At 37.3% G+C, this 21180-nt stretch overlaps 1 protein-coding gene across 3 annotated transcripts in view; it reads right to left on the bottom strand.

The window, feature by feature from the left end:
• LOC128895077 (glutamate receptor 1) overlaps nucleotides 1-21180 on the bottom strand; it is a 609208-nt gene that overhangs the window by 169704 nt on the left and 418324 nt on the right. The window contains exon 1 of one of the 3 annotated variants that reach the window (XM_054157321.1): nucleotides 10745-10837. The exons of the other annotated variants lie outside the window; for them this stretch is intronic. The gene's annotated coding sequence lies outside the window, so the exon portion shown is untranslated. Of the gene's footprint in view, nucleotides 1-10744; nucleotides 10838-21180 lie in introns of those variants that run through there. 3 annotated transcript variants of the gene reach the window in all.

Raw genomic sequence — 21180 nt, 5'->3', positions numbered from 1 at the left:
AGTTAGATCCCTTTGTGTTGTTGTATTGAGTTCTATTAGCAGAAGAAAGTCTGAGAGGAAACATCCTTAACAACAATCACGGCTAGAGTTGAGTGAGGCTTCGAGCACCTTGATTAATTGAACAACGGAGAGGAAGCTAGTTCTTGAAAAACATCGAGACTCCTAGCTGGATTTCGATGGGGAGTAGGTAACCTATTGGTCTCTGGGCCTAGGAGGACATTAAAGGGCCCCATACACAATATAACACAGCATAATACAACAGTACATAACATATGATAACATAATAAAACAATATACAACATATGGCAGGTTAAGTCAGCGTAATGCTGCGTAATATAACAAAACACAGCCTAATTTAAAAGCACATATTATCAAACAGGTTAACACATTACACCACAACATTGTATAGTAAAATACAATGCAATATGAGACATCATAATTCAATGGTACACATAATACAACAGCATAACGACATATAACACAACACAATTTTAACGTAACAGTATAGAACACTTGACAACATAAGACAACATAACTTTTTAATACATTATGATAATTTATTCGCAGTTCTGCTCTTCTCAAACAAATAAACAGGAGAGAATAATTATAGAAAACAGGTACATCCTCACCGATTTCGATGATTTTTAAATATGTTGTAAAAATCAACATTTCTACTTTTACTGTTTAGGCTCGGAATACACGTACGCGACCATTAGTCTGTATGCATTAGCTATCATTCGTTGGTCGGCTCGTGTTTCAATCTGTTTCGAACTCATTTATACATATAAAATAGCGCATGATCTGTATTCGTACAGTAAAAAAATTGCATGTTCGGGTCGAAGCCCCCAACCACGAGTATTGCAGCGCACCACGCAGGTTTGTATACGCGGTTAACCTGAGGGGTGTTTATAGTTTAGCGGGAGGTCGAGGGGGCGAAGCCCCCCGCCTGGCAGAGTGTTTAGAGGGCGCAGCCCCCAGCATGCGTATAGTTGACACGTATGCTTTTCAATTTTTGTAAAAGAATTTTGCGCAAAAAGTATATGCCTCGAAATTACGGGAACTCACAGACGCGTATATGTATTCCGAGCCTAAACAATCTACGACTGAACGCTTACATACACACTGCCACAGATGCGTAGTTATACGCAATATTCATTTTAGTAGTAGCAATGATATTTTGCAAATACAGTAAAATGTGTATATAATGTATTCGTACACCGATCAATTTCTCAGAAAGTTTTGTATGAAATTTTAGTTTATTAACTTCTTTTTTTATAATCAATGATTTTTTACATATTCTCGAAAATTTAGAATAGATTTAGTTCAAACAACAATTATTAGTTTATATAGTTGGCGAAATTAACAAGAAAATACGAAAAATCGGTAGAAATATAGAAGCAAGTATTCGTACTGTTCTTATTGACGAACTGTTTACGGTTGAGTTGGTAACATAAACACAACAGTTTATTGCTTCGCACAAATTAGAAAGCATGAAATTTCCAGTAAATAGGGAAATGGAAAACCCCATCCGGAAGGGACGTCCGAGGGACGGTTATATGTATACGGTTATATTATATGAAAAAGTTATTCACAATGTTGATTTCTACAACATATTTAAAAATCATCGAGATGGGAGAAGATGTATCTGTTCTCTATAATTACCTTAATTTTAAATAATTCTTCAGACACTGCACTCTTTCCAAGTGGATTCCACTTAACAAGACTGTTCAACGTCGAATAGATTTGCGTCTAGCTGAGGATGAGACTGAACGATCTCGAATTGGAATCACCGGAAACAGCGGGCGGATTCAAGTCGTGAACTGACTAAGTACACGTTCTCGTAAACGCTCCGATAATTCGACACATTTGACAGCGGGGTGTGAAGCCGTGCCACGCGAGATCGATACACTTGCGCCAAACGGTGATAACCGACGCGCGATAAAAGTTTTATCATGAAACGGATAGAAGAGTTTCAAATGGTGAAACGTGAAAGGAAGAAGACGCGGAGAAGATATGATATCGGGTCGAACAACGATTCAAACGTTTGGAACCTCGCCAACCTGTATACTTGGACGCCTCATGTAAAAGAGCGTGAAAAATGATCACCCGAGAAGGACGTTACACGTTTTAATCGCGAGAGGAAAGGATCGATAATCGCAGAGCAGCCCCGTTCGAAAACTTTGTCTCTCGATGTGCGTGGAAATTTATTCTCTGAAGTAGGCCAAGGTTGGTACAACAACAGAAAACAGAGCGTCAGTAGCGGACAGTTTTAAGAAAGTATAAAAATTGCTATTATTAGACCCTCGTGAATGTTACAGATAATACTTTGTTGCACACGAGGCTTTAGATAAGAACTAAGCAGCAGTGGCGCCACTAGTTCAGGTGCTCGCCGTTTATTGAAACCGTTCAGTTTTGTTATTCGTTAAATTATTGCGATCTTTGCTATCGATTTTTGTAACTTGTTGCAGATGTGCATACTCTTAGGTTCGTGAAAAAATATTTGATATATTTTTAATTTTTACATTTTTTACATTGTGAACACATCCAACAATAAGCTTATTTGTAGAGATATTATGAAATCATTTTTTCGTTTGTATTGTATTTGAATTAAATGTAAATATTATTTCTCCACTGCGAACAATATTTCCAAGTTTCCATTTATTCACTAATTACCATTGGCAATATTACCATTAATATAAACAGCAATTTTAATTACGGAATACAGCAGATCTTTACTACGTAAAAGTGATGTCACTGTCTAGATTAATATGTGCTATACCGATCAAATAAAAATCAATTATAACGCATCGTATAACGCAAAATGTGAAGTAGATATGTACATTGTACTCGCGCTTCATTCTCTTAATATTTAGAAATATCTCGTATGCGTCGGATGATTCGTTGGTCGAATTAAATAAACATTTCCTTGAGCAATGAAAATTTTTTACTGTAATTAATTAACATGCTCCACCGGTCTTCGTTTAGGAGCATATTCAGGTATTTTCCACACCGCAATGAAGTTTCCCTTGGATACCAGAATACATATCATTCTGTTTCGAAATGTGGACATAGAGGAAGTATTAAACTAAAACGGATATTTTATGATACCGACAACCCCAATTAAATTACCACGTGGAAAACGTATTCGTTTCACGGCGAATATATTTATTCCTTTCCCGCTCGGTTCATTTATTTATTAACCCACTGCTTCACGATTTAAATTAATACTGTGCACACCACACTCGGGCACTGAATTTCTCATGCGCTGGAACGAACGTCCAATCTGCCTATGCCAATTCAGTGGAAGTCATTTGAAGCGTACCAAGAAATTTCAAAAATTCATTCTTTTAAGAAATATGAAATATCGAACTACAGTATTTCTAGACTTCTTGACAGTGAATCGTAGAATTAAATTTTTATATCTTAAATGCAAATTGAAACTGTTTTTTAGGAACGTATTTGCATTTGAATAACTTTAAATAAATTGCTATTTTATTAAATAATGCACCTCATCGATTTTGCAAGAAATTAACAATAATAATAAGTTATATATATTGTCACTGTACAAGTAAGTTCTCCATGAAAGTAGAAGTGTCAAATTGAAATTACAGTTAGTTATGAAAGTAGAAATGTCAAAATTGAAGATATTTAGACAAATAGGTAAATGTCGAAGTTAAAGTGATTTATGAGGGTAGGCATGTTAAAGATGTTCATCAGAGTACGAATGTAAATTTTGAAGTTAACGACATGCCAACTGTGCTAATTGGAAATCGTGTCTAAGTACGCAGTTACTCGAAGACCACGTAATAGAATTTCTGTTCTTCATCCAGAATAAAATTTGGTCGACACTGTTACATACAATAGTCTGACATTTACTATAGAGTGGAATCTCGTTATACTATTTCGAAGGTTGGAATTCGAAGTTTATCACTCTTGGGGAGGCTTTTGGGGATTCCCAATCACTGTGCGTCGTATGTTCCCGAGTTTCACTGACCCTCATCCTATTTACTCGACGGGGCTGCCCCCATCCCGCTTTCGGTCCTGGAATCCGTTTAATGTTGCGGGAACGAGGTATCGGAATGTTTGGGATTTATACGACTGCCCGCTTGGAACCTCATGAATTATGCAGACACGAAAACGAGTTCTCGATCGCGGTAATCAGGAGCGATTGAGAGCATCCTCCTCTGCGAAAACACTGGTCAATGAACTTTCCCGCTTGTTTTCGTGACGTTACGCCCTCTTTTTTCCTCTTCTTCCAAGTCGGTTTGCAAAGTTCGCGAGCGATGGGACATCTTCGAACGTCAAAGTATCGATTTAGGATCCTTGAATGGGGGATCCCACCAAGCAGCGTTTCTCAAACTCGGGTTCGCAAACTTGCTGATACGAGTTTGTAAGTTGTCGGAAGAACAAAAGCGTAGAAAACAGTATTATTCAATACCTTACTCTTAGTAAATTCCGAGAAGTATTACTGTTCATCTCATTAAAGAATGTACAATTGTTTTTATTGGGATATCTATATATGTATAAATAAAAACCCTGATTCACTAACTCATCAACGTTTAGGCTAAACTCTTGAACCTAGAAAGCTGAAATTTTAGATGGACTGCTATTAATTAAAGAGCGCGTAGTATTCATTCTTAAAACCAGCGGCATAATTCTACGTAATCGCTCGTAACACGTGAAAATAAATTATAATGGGCGAGATTAGCATTCTGGCCAATTTTTTTTGACTTCTGACTACCGTGGGATGAACAACATTTTTTTAAAACGCAATTAGACAGAAGTGAGCTACGGAATCGCATGAAGGGTGCACTCCCTTATTAACCATTTCGTTGTTACCGTTATTGTAGCTGCGTGTAATTTCGACAGAATTACACTGAACCTATTTTATTTTAATTATTCTTTTATGCCAGCCGTCGCGCGGTACCGTTCGCGTACGAAGCGAGAGAAAAAGTACAGAAACGAAAGGACGCATACAGTGGTGCACAAAGTCTCACCCTCGGGCGAATTCGGCCCTCTCATCATGTTCATCTGGCTCGGAAAATAAAGTTAACTACAAATTATAAAGTTTATACGAATATAAAGTCTATACTGTGACAATTTTTCAAAATATGTCTCATCATTATTATTATCGAAAGACTTTGAACAATCAAAGCTTTTTAAAAAACGAGGGCGCTACAGCTAGTCTGCCGCGTCCATCGTTCCTAATCCGATTTCATGTTGCTTAAAGTCCCGATATCAAATACTAAAAACCCCTCTGCAATCTTTGCTGCTAGGCGTGGGACTCAGGGGAAAAATAAATAACACATCAGGTTTCCTCAGGGCGCACAGTGCGGACAAATAACCAAATTGTGGACAAAAATCAAAATTTCATTACTAATATAAATATATCGCTACTTATTCACAAAAAAAATAAAATTAACTATAAGCATTAATAAAATCACAACAAAATTAACAAATTTAACAAAAAATTAACAAACCCCGACTTTGATGAAACTTTGTATACTTGTTTGTGGGACCTTCTTATGAATTACACCATCCTCAGTACGTGCGACTTTTACGTTTTGAGGGAGAAATTAACCCTTTTATCCGAGCCGCCCCTTTTACTTTTGCTCGGAAACGATTAGAGATTTCAAAAAAATGTTCAAGCAAACATTACACTGTTTTTAGAGGCCTATAAACCAATACCAACAAATTAAAAAAAAAAGAAAGTTTTTTTTCAATTTTTTCCCCCCCCCCCCCTTGAAATTTTAAAAATTTTGTTTTATTTCTGGATCAGTAAAAGCGTTTTTTTTTATTCTGAATACAACAGTATGTATGAGTTTATGATTTTCATACAGGAAAATGATGTAATATTGTAAAATTGTCGCTTTAGTAGTCCATATTTCGAATTCTTTAGGAATTTTTTTCTCATAAATAATAGAAATTGCTCCTATATGTGATTTAACAAAATATGCTTCGTTTTGGCTGAGGATGTGCAAAATAATTTTTATAGAAATCCATAAATCAATTAAATGAGAATTTTTAACTTCCAATTGTGACCCTACACCAACAGTACGGTATCTTATTAAAAATTATATAAAACCGAACGTTGCAGGTATTTGCAAAAAAACTTGTATGTTTCTTAAAATATAACAAATAATGTATCCAAATATTTTGAGAACACACGATATTCTTTGCCGTTTTGTCTGTATGTTTGTTTAAAGATAAAGATTGCATTATGGATACAAATGATTGATACATGATTATTTATAACAATTTCCACGCTGACACACATTTTCTACGATAAAAATCTGCCTCACATTGTGATATATATTAATATTAAATTTTGTTCACTTATGTGTGTCTTATGTTGTCCACAGTGGACGTACTGTGGGGCGGGGTGTAATCATCTCGAACGAGACTCTACATACATGTATAATTACGATTGAACTTCACAACAGGTAAGTTCGTTTGATCGTTCAATTATAAAATATAACATGATCGATTGTATCATATGCGGAGCATGATCAAACATTTTCTATTTATGCTTAAAAGAAACAAGTACATATTTTGTTTTATTATTTTATGTCATCAAGTATTTTGATGTTCTTAATTATATTGTGTCGTACACATACTATTTAATTTCCTTTACTGATCTGTCGAAATTAAAATTGAATTAAATTAATCAGGCCACGTTTTAATACATTCGCGACCGGCAGATATTTACGGCTCTAATACCGAATACTAACGAAAATAATAAAATTCTGATGCTGGACATTGCAAGCTTGTATCGGTAGGACGAATATAAAAATTACAAAATGTATTTTGAAATATCAATATTGTAAATATGTAGTGTATAAAATAAAAAGATTTTCATAATTTTTTGATAACCAGGAATAGAATTTGAAGTGACGCGAATTCAAGTCAGTGGTCACAAATGTGTTAAGAGAATTCTCAATACACATGTACAAACTAACGTACCAAATTTCAAAAGATTATGTCAATTACGTTAGCAGAAAAAAGATCACGAATATGCCTCGAAACTGGTAAAAATAAAAGAGGACGCTCTCAATAGATTAATGTGTTACCTCACTGTTCCAGAGGATTGAAGGGTACTCTGTTTCTCGATTAGGAGATGTTAACCCCAGTTGTGCACCACTGTACCACACTCTAAAGAAAGGAAGAAAAACTGGTCGACGGGCGTGGGAGATGCCTTTTATTTTGGTTGTTCTGCGGGCACCCCGTGTGCTCGCGCGCGTCCTTCCAGCAGAATTCAGAGATCCGTTGGCGGTGTGGCCGGCATTTATTGCGGCTATCCCCAAGGGTGCATTTATATTCATAAGCATAATGGGGCATCGTGACATATACGGTCGCGGCGTACTCGACTCTGTCCCTTCGCTCTTTCATCATTATTAATTCCACGGGGCCCCGTAGCTTTCCTCAAATTCGCCTCGTTTCCGCTCTTGTGCTACCACCTCAACCACCCCCGAATTCCATTCCCCACCCCCAACTGGAGTAGAACCAAAATTCCGACGCGGCGCTACGTTTTTTCACTTCTTTATTTGTGACTTTACAACATCGCGGTCCAGTCTTTTGTTCTTTGTTCAAGACCTCTGATTAGAGGCCTTTATAGATATGGCTCGACAAAATGGAATATGACAGTTTATCATACCAAGGAACTTCATGCTGCCATAAACAGTTTTCTGCTATGAATTTTATTTTTTAAGCGACCGTTGTAAGTAAAAGGTAAGGCAGTTTTAAAGGGGTGTGTAGTTGTTTTTGAATATAATTGAAGAGTAAGCTTCTATTTGAAATTCATTCCAAGTAAACGATACGATCGATCTGTCTGACGATGAGACCTTTCTCATTCATTTAGCATGCTTTTACAATATAAAAAATATTCTTTTTAAGTTGATGATGAAGGGTAGCTGTATCCCCAGGACTGGAAACCAGAGTTAGGTGAATTTTAATCTGGGTAAGGAATAATTAAATTTATTGTTAGATAAAAGTAATTAAAATTATTCCAGACTTATTAGTTATTACATATAATTGATTACATAACCTAATAATTTTTAATTAACGAATACTCTTCTTTGTCAAGTATAATACAAACGTTGTTTACTGTGTCGTTTCAATCCTTGAATCTCCAGAATTGCATGAAAATTAAAATTTTCCTTTCTAAGTTTGGATGTAGGAAAGAATATGGTGAATACTTCTAACAAGAGAGAAACATATTGAAACGTAGGAACTATTTTGAATAATATTTGAAAATTTTAATAGAATTCTTTCTCTTGTCACATTGAAATAAAATAAATTTTAATGATACATCAATGATAAATTTACTATGAATTCAATATTTAATTAATAAATGTCAGTACTGATTGTATAAAATAAATGACCAAATATTGAGCTTAACCTACTTGATTACGATAGTTTGTACGCGGATAAATAATATTTATAATATTCCTATCTTATATTAATAAATATAAAATAAAAAATATAAAGTATATTATATTTTTTATTAAATTTAATTCCAAGTACAGAGTTTACCAAAGGAAGCTTTAGGATTTCATTCGATAATAAAGTACCGGGTTAGTTGTAATTGTCACTTCAACAGACATTATCTCTCACGTTTAGTCATAATCGTACCTACTTTTATTTAAATTGAAGATTGCAAATATCCCATACCATTTGTGTTTGACTAAAAAACAAGATCCTGAAGGTCTTTCTTGGGAAACCCTTTATGACAAACTCCATTCGATGCATTGTCCTGAACAATTTCCTTTTCGAACTGTCTGGGTTACGACGCGCCACTTTACTACTCGTCCCCCATCCCGCCCATTGGAGATGTTCGCGTTATTAGGTTTGCAGGCGTGTTCCGGGTTGTCGCGTACGCGGTTCCTCCGCGTTTGCCACGAAAGCTTCTAATCGATATGCGATGCCGCGTGTTGCATACAGTGGAGACGGGCTGCGTCAAGTACGCGAGAGGGATGCACGATCGAGCTGGTGGCAAATGGCCGTCCCATTATCGGGTTTACATATGTACCCCTTCTGAAAAACCTGAGGCTCGTCGAAGGAGCCTTCCATCCAACCCGCTGGATTCCGTGCACGTCCCTAATTCGCCAACGACGGAGACGACATTGCGTACAAGTTACTATAATTCTTTGTACTGGAAATGTACCAGAGTTATGTGAATTTGTAAATATACCATTGTACCTTTGTACATTGTTCATCAAAGTTTCCTTCGATTCTTCTTCTCGTTTCGAAAGAGAGCAGGAAAGAGCGAAACTCAGAATTTTTTTTATTTTCTTTATTTTCTATTTTTTTAGAAAGGTGTTTTAATTATAATAATTCTTATGGCAAATGTGTAGAATATTTAACGCTTTCCCCGCTGTATATGTAAAGAAAAAGTTGAAACTACTCGATATTTCTAAGAAATTTACATTTGAAATTAACACCAAGATAATTCCGGAATAGCGCAAAACGTCAAAGATCATTGCTCCTTAGTGAATAAATGGTAGAATTGACAGGAATGGTTTTTATAAGTCTATTGTTTAAGATTAAATTTAATAATATACTTTCGAACACTGTTTGTTGTGTTTCATGATAAATTATTAATAAGTATGGCACGTATTTATATGAACATTTTTCATCGTTTCTATGTTTCTAAACTATCACTACATTTTTTTATAGTTCTCAATTTGTCAATTAATAAATTTTTGTTAATATAGAATATTATACTGCAACTATACAAGATTTCCTTCTTTTTTGTTGCATCATAATGCTCTAATACAGTTGATTCTAAACATTTTGAATTCTATTAAAATGTAACGGTTAATAATAATTAATTCTCATGTGCAATCGCAATGTAGTATCCTTTATTCATATTCAAAGCAATTAGTTACTTCTAACAGCGACAAATGCATACGGTATGCAAAATGTAATACAAATTCAGTTGTCCCAAGCATAAAAGCATTAACAGAAATTAATACTACAATTTGCATGACACATGTACTATAACAATTAATGAATTAAATACCATAATTCAACTGTACAAGATTCCCTTATTAATATGATTTGTTGCGATATGAACGAGTCTCGTCACAATATAACGAATAATAGAAAATTATATCTAGCACTATTCATTCATATGTAAAATAATTCATAACTTCTAACTGCAGAAATGTGCAACGTTATGCAAAATGTATTATAAATTCAGTTACTCTGCGTATAGATGCAGGAACTGAAATTTGCATTACTGTAATTTACATTACGCTCCATCCGTGAAAAATTCTCACCTTATGATTATCTTTGCTTACCTAATAGCCCTCGCACATTTACATACTTCCTTTGCAACTGGTAATTAGTGGCGTACGTCAACAAATAGGAAACGATCAATCAGAGGATACAGCTCTTAACCGTTTGACTGCGAAAACGTAAACAGGGTGTTCCAAAAATGTTGCATGACCTAAGATTCCAAGGAAATACGTAGAAAATTATCGCGCGGTGTTTTTGTTAATGTTCATCAATCCCTCGTGTTTTTCGCAGCTTCGATAAAAAGCAATCGACCGCGCACCTCGGGAGGCAACCATAACCGATAAACACCCGTGGCCCGACTATATTCCGTGTACCAAAGTTGCGTGAAGTATGCAGAGAGGGTTTCGCGATAAGATAGGCGGCAGATGGCCGTGGTATTATCGACTCCGCGTATTGGTCCGCGACCGAATAAGTTAACGTCTATTATTATACACAATATACTTACTTGCCGGCCTTGGACAGATTAATGACGTCGGCGAAGTTTCTATCGCGTACACAGAGCCGTTGCATCCTTGTAGATGACACCCATACTATCGAGCTAACCGCACGCTGCAAAGCTTTTGCACTGAAGATGCACCGCGTCTTCCGGTTAAATGACGTCGACAAATGGGACCGTTACAACGACGTATAGCGAAAGACAAGAGTCATCAACGATTAAGGCTTGCGAAACTCTAGTTTCGAGCTTTTTGTTCGGTTGCGTGCCCAGCGATGCACTAACTATTGGGTTGTCCAGAAAGTTCGTGCCAATTTTTAAGAAAAATTCAAAGTCACATTTGAATTTTGATATATATATATATATATATATAGAATTATACAGAGTGTCCCAGCCTTAGTGATACAGCACTCTAACTCCAAAACTATCGGCTGAATGCAAAATTTCAAATATGGAAATTGCATGGTAAAATGGGGCTCATGTTTCAGCGAGAAGGAATTTTTGTTAACTTTGTTATTTAACGAGATATGATGTTGTCAAGTTTCGTTTTTTAAATCGAACTATATATTTTTTTTTATACCATGCGATAGTACTTTTCAAGACGAATTCATTAAGCTTTAATGTATTTACCCGATTTTTATTAGTTTTCAAGCTATAACGCTTCAAAGTTTGCTCATTTTCAAGGAAAAAACTCGGTTCGACCCCGGGCGGTCCCATTGATGCGGTAAGCACCATGGCATTCTTGAAATCGATACGGAGGATCTCGCTTGCGATTCCGGGCCCAAGGAAGGAAAACGAGAAAAGTATTGACCGCTACTGATGCATTACTTGTAGCGCCGAGAATTTTCTAGGTAGGTAATACTTTTCCTGTTTTCCTCCCTTGGGCCTTGGAATCCCAAGCGAGACCCTCCGTATCGATTTCAAGAACCCCATAGTGCTTACCGTATCAATGGGACCGCCTGGGACCGAATCAAGATTTTTCCTTGAAAATTAGCAAACTTTGAAGCGTTATAGCTTGAAAACTAATAAAAATCGGGTAAATACATTAAAGCTTAATGAATTCATCTTGAAAAGTACTATCGCATGGTATAAAAAAAATACATAGTTTCATTTGAAAAACAAAACTTGACCATCATATCTCATTAAATAACAAAGTTAACAAAAATTCCTTCTTGCTGAAACATGAGCCTCACTTTATCATGCAATTTTCCATATTTGAAATTTTGCATTCAGCCAATAGTTTTGGAGTTAGAGTGCTGTATCACTAAGGCTGGGACACCCTATATAAATACCATTTTGTTCTACGACCTTTCCACCTTTTAAGGGATGCACCCACGTTAATGGTTTTCAACCATTCCAATATAAACAGACGTGTACCACCTACCAAAAATCGGCACGGACTTTCCAGACAAACTAATATTTCGATTGTCAAAATACGTGTTTGCCACTCTCAGCAATCTGCATTATACTGTTTGATATATAGACATCTACGTCACTCACATATGGATGACAGAGTTTTCTGTTTTAGGTATAGCAATAGAAAAATTAATTTGAAATTTAAATAAACAAAAATAATTACTACGACGAGTGACAGATCATATAATTTAGAATTATCTTGAAAGAAAATTGTACTGGCAGTTGATGTGTTAAGGAAGGAAGATTGTTTTGTGAAAATATTATAAATGAAGATATACACATTCAATCTTTATTACAAGTAGTTTCAATAGAATTTGAAGATGAATGACTTACGATTGAGACTGAATTGGTCCACTTTAATTTAATCTGTTATTTAGTTTGTACGAATCATTTTCTGGTCATTTAACGGATTAAACGATTCCTCAGATAAGCTTCGATTAGTTCAACGTAAATCACAATTTGATCGTAATCTTTAGATTAATAATTTACGTGGAAAAAATAAGGTATCAGAATTTGTTTATTTTCGTACCTATGTAATTAATAGGTTAATGATTATAACATATCCTTCTTTTTGTTGAATCATTGTCAGTGGATTGTAAATAATATTTTCTAGAGATCCCTATTTCACGTGTATCGAAATACCCGGGTACACGGGTAATTAATGGATCCGTGTTTTAATCCGTGTATTTTTAATACAGGAGGTAACAGGATATCGAAATACACGGGTGTGCATACATCGAATCAAAACAGTGATTTCATTGATTAAATTTTATTATGAAACAATGTATTGATTACTGTTACCTGTGATCTGAAAATTTACTTTTCAAATGATGGCATATATGACAAATGAATCATATAACTGCCTATTCACATGTTAAAAAGTACACAAAATAAATATTAGTTAATAGTTAATAAACCTGTATGTTGTGCAGAAAAGCAGCATGATTATCAAATACTGTATCATAAGATGAAAGTATGTATTTGCGTGCTTCCAACGGAGATCTCTCTCGAGTGCGTGTTGTTACACGATTCTTATAATCCTTTGCGCTGGAAATGTATTTTAGTCGGTCCGCAGCCCATATCCCGCTGTATATTTTCTGGCTTTGCTTCTCTCCTTCTATATCTCGCACAACATATCGGTCATTTCCTAACACCTCGACAATTCCGTATGGACCACGATGTTTCGGTAACAATTTTCTGCTTTCACCCGTCGAATTGTTTACGCAGAACTTTCCTATTTTTCTCGAGTAACGTCGAGACTTCTGTGTGCGCTTTCTGTGCGCTCAAGGTTTCATTTAACCTGCGGATTTCACGCGTTAACGGATTATCATGCAGCCCTATAACTTTATGGTTAAAAACGATATCGTACGGAGTTCGTTTCGTTATTTTATGCTGGGAGCTGTTAATTGCCCATTGCACTTCGCATAGTTTTTCATCCCAGTTTTCTCCATTAACTGATTTCGTTGTTGTCGACAAACAGCTAAGAGTAACGCTATTGACTCGTTCCACCTGCCCATTGGCTCGCGGTGCACCTGTCGCTCTTTTAATATGTTGGATATTCGCATCCTTACAGAATATTTCAAAATTACGCGCAATGAATGCCGTTCCTCGGTCCGTGATCAAGCGACTAGGTTTACCATAATGACATATAAATTCGCGTACAAATTGCAACGTTGTTTCTACTCCTACATCTACGACTGCTTTTAAAACTACTCCAAGATGCGATAATGCCCGATGAGCCTCCGACACAATTTCATAACGTACGTCCTGAGGTACGTATAGCCTCCATCAACCCCTACAGTAGTTTTATATACGCGTGCGTTGTACAAAGTGAATTTCTCATGAGCGTCTTGATCGCCAGCTTCTAAACGGTCTCGTAATTCTAAGATCCTCGGGTCTGCTCGCTGCATAGCAGCTACCAAATCCGTCGTAATTCTAATGCCTAAGACTGGTAGTCCCGTAGCATCTATCTTCTCTTCTTCTGCTCCGACCGGGTTTCTACTTAGCGCGTCCGCTACTTGATTTTTCTCGCCTTTGTGATATTCAATTGTATAGTTAAACTCTGAGAGTCTTACAAATCACCTACCAATACGCGGATTTAAATCCCTTTTGTTTTCTAGTAGTTTCAAGCTATTACAATCTGTGCGTATTACAAAATAAATTCCGATTGAGTAGACTCTAAATTTCTCGATCGCGCTAACGATAGCTAGAGTTTCTAGCTCGTAAGAATGGTATCGCGCTTCTTTCGGCTTCGTTTTACAACTATAATAACTCACGGGGTACCATTTGCCTCCGTTTTGCTTTTGAAGCAATACCGCACCTAAACCTGTGTACACGCTTCGGTGTGACCTCTGTTTCTGTACAGTGATCATATATCGCGAGGACAGGTTTCGTTACCAATCTCTTCTTTATCTCGTTAAATGCTTTAGCCTGCTCTAGACCCCAAGAAAACTTTGCATCTTTACGCAGAAAATCGGTTAGGGGTTTTGCTATCACCGCAAAATTCTGCACGAATCGCCTAAAATAACTCGCTAATCCTATAAAACTTTTTGCGCCGCGATTATTTATCGGTTCCGGGAATGCGCTTACACTTTCCAATTTTCGTTCGCTAGGTGGTATGCCTATTATCGATATTTCGAAACCTAGATACTCTATTCGCGACTTTAAAAAATTACATTTCTTTAAATTTATAGTTAGACTAGCATCTCTAAAGGCATCAAATACTTCGCTCAACCGAGTCAGTCCTTCGTCTACAGTCATGCTCGGAATAATAATGTCATCAAGATAAGCCATTGCAATATCGTAACGCATCGCGCCTAACACCGTGTTCATAAGGCGCTGAAAGACTGCAGGAGCACTACACAAACCGAAAGGCATCCTTGTGAACTGGTAGAGCCCGTCCGGTGTCACAAAAGCCGTTTTGTCTCTCGAATCTCGTTCTACTTCAATCTGGTAATAACCACTAAAAAGATCTAAACTTGTGTAATACTTCTGCCCCTTCAGTCTATCTAATTGATCGTCGATACGGGGTAATGAATACCTATCTCTTACGATAGCTTTGTTGACGCCGCGATAATCGATACACATGCGTATCTCGCCGCTTTTCTTCCGAACCAACAGTACTGGACTAGCAAACGGCGACGTGCTATCCTCAACAATATTGGCTGCCTTTAATTCAGTAATCATATCCTTTAACTGCTCCCTTTCGTGGTATGACAATCGGTATGGTCGGTAAATTACGGGTTTATCTGAAACAAGCTCGATACGCATAGTTGTTCGATTCACTTTGCCTACCTGCCTCAATGTTCGCGCTACTAGATCGCGGTTATCATTTAATACAACCAGTAATTTCTTCGCTTCCTTGTCCGTGAGATCGGTGTTGACTTTCTCTGGTGTTACCGCTTCCTCTGGTGTTACCGCTTCCTCGTTGACTTCGTGCCGCCATGTCTCTTCCTTGCAGGCCTCTGCACGCGAGACGGTGTCTCCGGAGCTGATCGTCAACGTTTGCCCCGTCATGCTCAAGACAGGCAGAACTGTTTTTCCCTCTCCGCCTGTGATGACGACGTATCTCGAGATGGTTGGACCTCGTTCGCGAAGACCTCCTTCGATGAACAGCTCCTGGTTCGGAGAACCCCCCCCCCCCCCCGCTCCCCCGCAACTGTAACGTGTCCCAAATAGTTATCTGGAATAACACACATTTTATCAGCATGGAGCACGTTCTTTTTCGCGTATTGTGGCTCGATCTGGAAGGGGTTGTCCTCTCTGTCCGTTATCCGCAGCTCCCCTGCTCTGCTGATTACGATCACCTCTGGGTTCTCCGTATATGGATGACCAACCAAAAGGGACACAGCCTGACTCCCTTTCGGAACAACATGCACCTCCGTCCTCACCGTCACACCGTCGATGCTGATATCAGCCGTCAGCACTCCCAGCAGCTGTACGCGTCCTTTGCCATAACCCACAAAACAGTTCAATTTCGTCTCGTGATAACTAAGTCCCAGTTCGTCCGTGACATCCTTTCGTAAGGCCACTACACTGCTTCCTAAGTCAACATAACATTTCACTTGCCGCCCGTTAATAATCGCGTCTTCGAAATATTTCTGGTGTGTATCTCCGTTAATATAGAATACCGGTTGATCCCGCGAATTTGCTTGCATTGATTTTCGTTCGTAATTCCCGCCGACCTAGACGATCTATTTGCCGTACACGTACGCGAAATGTGTCCACTGGCTTCACATTTGAAACAGGTTGGCACGTTTTTTGGTTTATTACAAAATCGCGCCGTATGCCCGATTTGTTTACACTCGTGACACTTTAGAGGTGAACGTCGATTTACCGCGCCGTTGTTATCGGGTCGTTCGTTAGACGTCGTTGCCAACGGTTCCTTTGTGTAGCTGCCCGCGTTTCGCAAATCTGTCAACAACTCGCTTGGTTTTTTATATCGAGCTAACGGTCCTAGGTAATCCCTAAGTCGAATGTTATCAAGGCCGTTAACGATCCATTCGATTGCATCGCGGTCTCCCATCTTTGATTTGTTACATGTCGACAATTTTTCATAAGAATATTCAACGATGTTCTGATTAGGTTTTTCTAATAGGTTTCAGCTCGTAGTCTGGCACTCACCATGCTTTCATCCGCTGGAAAATTCTCTCTTAGCAGTTCCTTCCATTGCACCCATGATCGGTCCATGCGAGGCAAACTATCCCTCCATCTCCTCACTACACCCGTTAACTTCATCAGGGCATAGTGGCGAACGGCGATCTCGTCCCACTGGTAAAGGTCCCTGTATTGTTCTATCTTCTCGATCCATTCGTCGATCGTGAACTCGCCCACAACAGGATCAAATGCCGGCAATACCGTTGCCAAATTGCGAAAATACCGTTCTTCTCTGCCTTGCCCTTCGTTAGCCATCACGACCAGAGAAGAAAAACGCACGTGTTCTCGCAATACCGAACTTCGAAATTCAAAACACACCGAACGACTAATGGCGTCGATTTCCCGTGTCTCTCCACGTGTCGACCCAACAAAATATTTCGAAATTCTCAGTTCCTTTCGCGTCGCGCTCACCAAAACTTACGTAGGCGAATCCCACTTCTGATAAATTGTAGGAAATATCCGGGTACTAAGTTTTAAACTCCTTTACGACTTTATTGCTTTTCTTTATTTCGCTCTTACTTCGCTCGTTTCTCCTTACATTCTAACATTCGTTCGCTGTCTCTTGTACTATCTCTCTCTCTTACACTCATTCTTCCTGGCACTCTGTCTCGATCCTTGCCAATCATATACTCGTTTATTACAAACATTCCATCTATCACGCTTCCTGATTCGAGCTCTTCAAACATACTCCCATGCACACCTGATTACGCGCACCATCTCCGCGACTGGCGCGTAATTCGATTTCACATATTTCTACCAAATGTGATATCACACATAGGTACATTACTAAACGTAACATTTATACTTCCATAACACAGATCAATTTTTGTTTGTATAGTAAGGAATTTTATTTGAATAACAGATGACCAATATAAATTATTCATTTGTTGTTACATTTTATACTACTGTAAATGTAATATTACTTATGAATTACTGCAAGTATTGTATATTACTAAATAAGTATAATATTTATACTTGTATAAAATGTATTGATTATATGAATACAATAGAAAATTTTATTTGAATAATTAGTGACACCTGAAAACTACTTAATTGATATTAGAATTTGTACTTTGATAAAAATATAGTATTATGCACAGACTACTGAATGTATGTAATATTAAATGTCATGTGTATACTTCCATACCATACGTTAATTGTCTACAATCGATGAAAAGGGCACTTTTTGGGAGAGCCAGATGTTTCGGGTACATGAATACTGCATATTTCCTTCACATTTGAATTTATTGTTACTTAACTTTGCAAATAGTATTTAATTTATTGAGAGAGTTCATAAATGTAGTTAAATTGAATTTGTGTAAATATTCGAAATCCTCTTTCACGTTCTCTCGAGCTAGGAAAAACTATTACCCCTGTCCCCTAATTATTAAAATCAATATTTCAGGACGTTGAAGAAAGAAACAGCTAATGTTTCCCTAATGTGTCGCATACGTAATTAAGCTCGTCAGCATAGTCGTTGAAGTGGAGATCATGTTTTCTATAGTCGAGTGGATCCTACAGTATTAGTTTTCTCTTTGGTGGCCATCCATTCCAGGCAACTCGAAAACCCGCAGGGATTTTAGTTACACTATGTTAACCTCTCGAAACTTCTCTTGCAAAAAATAGCTCCTCTAACGATATTCGAGTCTTGGTCAAGAATTTTTCCTTAGGTGATTGGCAAAGTGTTCTTCGATGAGTTACGTTCGAGCTACGAGAACTTGTCGACCAAGAGAATGATGGCGGAGAAAAAAGAAAGCCACGCAGTACTGAACCAGAACAATTGTTGTAGTCTTAATGGTAACTGTAATCTTATCATTGTTGAGAAAGAAACTGAAATTACTTTTTAAGCTTCAATAAGACTAGTATTTCAAATTAGTTTTAATACTAAGGAAGCTTTTTTTAATTTACAACTGGTACGAGATTCAAGAATACAGATATCAGTACATGAATTTTATAATTGTGAGATCGAATTACGCGCCAGTCGCGGAGATGGTGCGCGTAATCAGGTGTGCATGGGAGTATGTTTGAAGAGCTCGAATCAGGAAGCGTGATAGATGGAATGTTTGTAAACGATTATATGATTGGCAAGGATCGAGACAGAGTGCCAGGAAGAATGAGTGTAAGAGAGAGAGATAGTACAAGAGACAGCGAACGAATGTTAGAATGTAAGGAGAAACGAGCGAAGTAAGAGCGAAATAAAGAAAAGCAATAAGGTCGTAAAGGAGTTTAAAACTTAGTACCCGGATATTTCTTACATATATAAAGAAGGTAATACCAAATAAATGATTTCTTCTCGTGTTCTATTATTCAAATAAAATTCATCTATCATAGAGTGTTCCGGATAGAACTCAAGTGTTGGCAGAATTTAGGCTCCTTTGTAATCGTGTGCCGTTAGGTCGTTAATATTCTTCCTCGAGCGACGTGGAGAATTGAACGGAGGGCTAACAATAGTTTATGACGTGCTCGCGAAATATGTCGCTTTCGGTTTGTAGCTGAGTACGGTCAATATCAAGCCTAGAATTAGAATTCAGCATGGTTCCGAGGCTCGGCGGCCGGCCATGGCATAAATTCGGAAAAACCCACGAGCGCGTTGGGCCTTCCGTGAGTCACCAGGCGACCACCTACTCCTAGTTTCGACGCCGTGGGGGAAGGCACCGCGACGGGGGTGAGCGTGGGACGAAAGACGCCCTGATTGGGTCTTGTTCCCAAGATCGGGGTCCAGTTGACGCGCCCCTTGGAGGCTAAGGGGTGGCAACGAAGACGATGAAGAGGCATCGCGAGGTGTCGTCGGTCGTTACTTCGCGAGACAAATTCAATCCTGAGCGAAACAGTCGTCCGATAATTCTCAGAATTCTCATCCGGGTGAGAATATCATATTGCGAGTCTTCGAATATTTTGATTTGAACTCTCGAATAATAAAGTTCGGTCTTTTGACGTAAATCAAGTGTGTAAATTTCCTTCGACATCCCATTTTACTCTGAACATAGAGAATCGATTAATATACATAATTAGCTGGTTATTGTTGCTCGCTTAAGCGGTTAGTCGCAATCAGGAAAATGAAAACGGACAGTTTCTTGTGTGTTGTTTTAAAGGTATTAAATAATAATTTTTCTGAATGAAATGTAAATATATTACAAAGTATGTCTTAAAGAACTATAAAAGAATTTTTGTTTTAAAAACAGGTTAATTCATTTTGTCATAACAGGCAATGGCGTGGGTGGCTACTTGGTTTGCGGTGAGCAAGATTTCTTCAAACTGAAAACACCTAAAAACAAATCTAAAGGTAGATTTAGAAAATATATTAGACTAACGGGTCCCTAATCGAAGGATTTTTTATTTTCTTGTATACTTTTTTTTTTTATCCTGTATTGAATCGCTTAATTTTAGTGAAAAAATTGAAAATCGACTTCAAATGTACGCTATCTTGTTTTAAATTAACTTTATCCAAAATCCTTCGTTCAGGGACCCGCTAGACTAATCTATTTTCGAAATCTACTTTTGTTTTTGTTTTCAGGTAAACCAGTGTAGAGAAATCTTGCTCACCGAAACCTATGTTTTTAAATCATCGGCTGTTATGACGATATAAATTAAACGTTCCTTAAAACGAAAAATGTCTTTTAGTTCTTTAAAACATGCTTTATAATATACTTAATTGTTTCTTATGCAAATTATTATTTGATAACTAAAAAAAATCACAAAGAAATGTCGTTTTTCCTCTTCCTGACTGCGACTAACCCCTTAATTCATATAGCTATTTATGTTTATTTTGTGTACGACCCTTTGCGGGCCACACAAGGAACTTACCGATTACAGGACCATCTATCACAAATAAAAAAAATGTTTGAAACTAGTGTTTTGAAGAGGTCTCATAGCCAGCTTTCACAGTGCATGATCAAAACTGAGGTATTCCATTAAAAAAATCATTTTGACCTTGACGTGACTTTGACCGGTCCTTTGGAAGTTAAACGGACACGATGATTCAATAGAATTTTTGAAACCAGAACATTTCTCTAAATCATTTTTCTCACAAATGTTCCATTTTGGAAATATTTTACTGTTTTCATATTTTTGGGGCAGCCTGTATGTATACATGTACAAGTATTATATACGCATAAATGTAATAATAATATATGTATATATATCATTTATTTCCGTTTAGTTATTCACTCATAAATTTATATTCTCCGATCTAGATTGCGTTATTGAGTTAAGTTTTCTTAAAAAAAACTAAAAAACTACTGGACCGAATTAGAACAAAATCTAATCAGCTCTAAGTTAGATTGATACACATCGATTGCATCATCGATCATTTTGATCTCTCTATTAGTTTTTTAGAAAACGTTAACGAAAAATTTGTTTACATACGTACATACATA

Source organism: Hylaeus anthracinus, unplaced genomic scaffold (genome assembly GCF_026225885.1).
Source record: "Hylaeus anthracinus isolate JK02 unplaced genomic scaffold, UHH_iyHylAnth1.0_haploid 4, whole genome shotgun sequence".
NCBI lineage: Eukaryota > Metazoa > Arthropoda > Insecta > Hymenoptera > Colletidae > Hylaeus > Hylaeus anthracinus.
Note: the sequence above shows the minus strand (reverse complement) of the source record. Positions and strands in the feature narration are given on the sequence as shown.